This window comes from Phyllostomus hastatus, unplaced genomic scaffold (assembly GCF_019186645.2).
Source record: "Phyllostomus hastatus isolate PE091 unplaced genomic scaffold, TTU_PhHast_1.1 phas_contig_210, whole genome shotgun sequence".
NCBI lineage: Eukaryota > Metazoa > Chordata > Mammalia > Chiroptera > Phyllostomidae > Phyllostomus > Phyllostomus hastatus.
Window position 1 is genome coordinate 31,541,308 of NW_025333737.1, and position 2,617 is coordinate 31,543,924.

The window sequence follows — 2,617 nt, forward strand, 5'->3', positions numbered from 1 at the left end:
TTCATTTAGCTGAAGTTCAAGACCAAGCTGAACTAAAGGTGGGGGGAGACAGAAGCTGGCATAGTGCTCTAACAGCGGAAGGGGGAAGGGATAGTTTATTGACTGGGAAGAGGCCCAAGGGAAGCTTCTGGGGTGCTGGGAATGTGTTAGATTTTGATCTAGGTGGGGGGAAGAAAACCGAGTTTACACTTAAGACACCGCAATCACACACTTTACTGTAAGCACGTTATCTGTCAACAGGCGAGCACAGAAAGAAAGTGCTGGTGAGGGGCGGGGGGAACAGTAGGAAACGAGGAGATGAGACACAAAACCATTTATGTAAATAAAAAAACACATGGCTATGAAATACCGCGTGGCATTCTGCAAGAACTCAGCAAACAGAAAGACAGATGCAATCACAGGGACTTAGGTGACGGGGATAAAAGAGAATGAATGAATGAATAAAAGCCGAGAGCAGGGCCCTGCCAAGACTAATGATGCTAACAGGCCGTAAACCGAGTATTGGTCAACAACTCCACCCTCCACCTCTGAGTTAGAAGTGTGCGGAAAACCCCTAGTTGACGAACCAGGAGGCCTTTGGGCTGGATGTGCTTTGTGTGGGGTATGGGGGTATTTTGACCTGAGGGGTGGGTGGAGGAGACTCGGGGGCTGATGCCTGCCCAGAGGCACAGGGGGCACCTACCCCACTTCTCGCTGTTTGTCTGCAGTTTGCAGACCTACCTCCCGAGGGGGCCTCGAGTGCAGTGGGGAGACTGGAGTTGCCCGCTACGCTGAGCCCAGACTCCTACTCCTGGGCCCCCTGGCAGCTTTCTTAACTTCCCTGGGCCTCAGCTTCCTTATCTGTTACGTGGGGATGATAAAAAGGGTGCCCACAGGGAGGGTACTTTGGAGTGGGGGTCAGCAAACTTTTGTGTGTTTTTTTAAGATTTTATTTATTTATTTTAGAGAGGGGAAAGGAGGGAGAAAGAGAGGGAGAGAAACATCAATGTGTGGTTGCCTCTCGAGTGCTCCTGACTGCGGACCTGGCCCGTTATACAGGGTTATGCCCTAGACTAGAATCGAACCGGCAGCCGTCTGATTCGTAGGCTGGGATGCAATGCACCGAGTCACACCAGCCAGGGCAGCAAACTTTTTTTTTTTTTTAAGATTTTATTTATTTACTTTTAGAGAGAGGGGAAGGGAGGGAGAAAGAGAGGGAGAGAAACATCAACGTGGAGAGAAACTCTGATTGGTTGCCTCTCACACGCCCCCAGCTGGAGACCTGGACCTCAACCTAGGTGTGTGCCCTGACTGGGAATCAAACCTGCCACCTTTTGATTCACTGGCTGTTGCTCAGTCTACTGAGCTACATCAGCCAGGGCAAACGTTTAACATGAAGAGCCAGATAATAAGTATTTTCAGCTTCGTGGCCCATCAGGTCTTAGTTGCAGCTCCTCTGGAAGCAGTCGTGATGTAAATGAGTGAGCATGGCTGTGTCCCAATAAAACTTTATTTGTGAACACTGAAATTCGAATGTCATAATTTACATGTCACAAAAAGTCTTTTTCGCCCCGAACCATTTAAAACTATGAAAGTGACTCACAGCTTGCAGGGTATGCACAAACAAGGGTGGCGTCTGGACTGGCCCAAGGGCCATAGATTGCTGACCCCTGGCTAGAGGATTCAGTGAGTTGGAGCAATGCTTGGCACATAGTAAGTGCTCAAGAAAATGGAACGATGTTATTACTCTCACGCCCACTGTACAGGTGAGAACGCAGAGGCTCAGAGAGGCGAGATGGCTCACCCGGGGCCAGCGGGGAGTTAGTGGCAGAGCCGGGACTCTCCTGAATCTGTGTCCAGTGTGGCGGTTTTACCCGACTTTAAAAATGCCCCAAATGAGTCCTGGCTGTGGCTCAGTGGATTGAGTGCTGGCCTTTGAACCGAAGGGTCGCGGGTTTGATTCCCAGTTGGGGTACATTCCTGGGTTGTGGTCTGGGTCCCTGGTGGGGGGCATGTGAGAGGCAACCACACAGTGATGTTTCTCTCCCTCTCTTTCTCCCTCCCTTCCCTTTTTTCTGAAAATAAATAAATAAATAATCTTAAAACAAATGCCCCAAATGAGGAGGGTCAGGTTGTACCTTGTGTACCCTTTCCCCGGGGCTCACATCTTGTGTCAAGAAGTCTGGCTTCACTCCGGTGGCTAGTTTCGCCTGGTGGATCCGAGAACCCCTTGCATCCGTGGATGTAAGCCTGTTTTCACTCTTCAGCGGCCCCCCCTCTGCTCCTGCACACTCTTGCTTCCTAGTCTTCTTGTGTCCTGCAGTGTGGATGGTATGAAGTTCTCGATGCAGGTGTTATTATGGGGTGTCCGAGGGAACTTCTGGCTGCATTTGTGTGACATTCAAACCAGGCAGAGCTCACCTGTGCTGAGCTCTCCTGGGAGCCAGGAGAGTGGCTACCCCGGGAAGGAGGCACGCGGGGCCTCTGGGGTTCAGGAAGCGTTCTGCCTCTTGATCTAAGAGCGATCTTTGGGAAAAGGCATCAGACCTACACTCACGATCTGAGCACGTTTCTGGGTGGATGTTCGGCTCCAGTGAACTGCATGTAAAGTAGCTGCAAAGGCACTTGGGCAAAACGA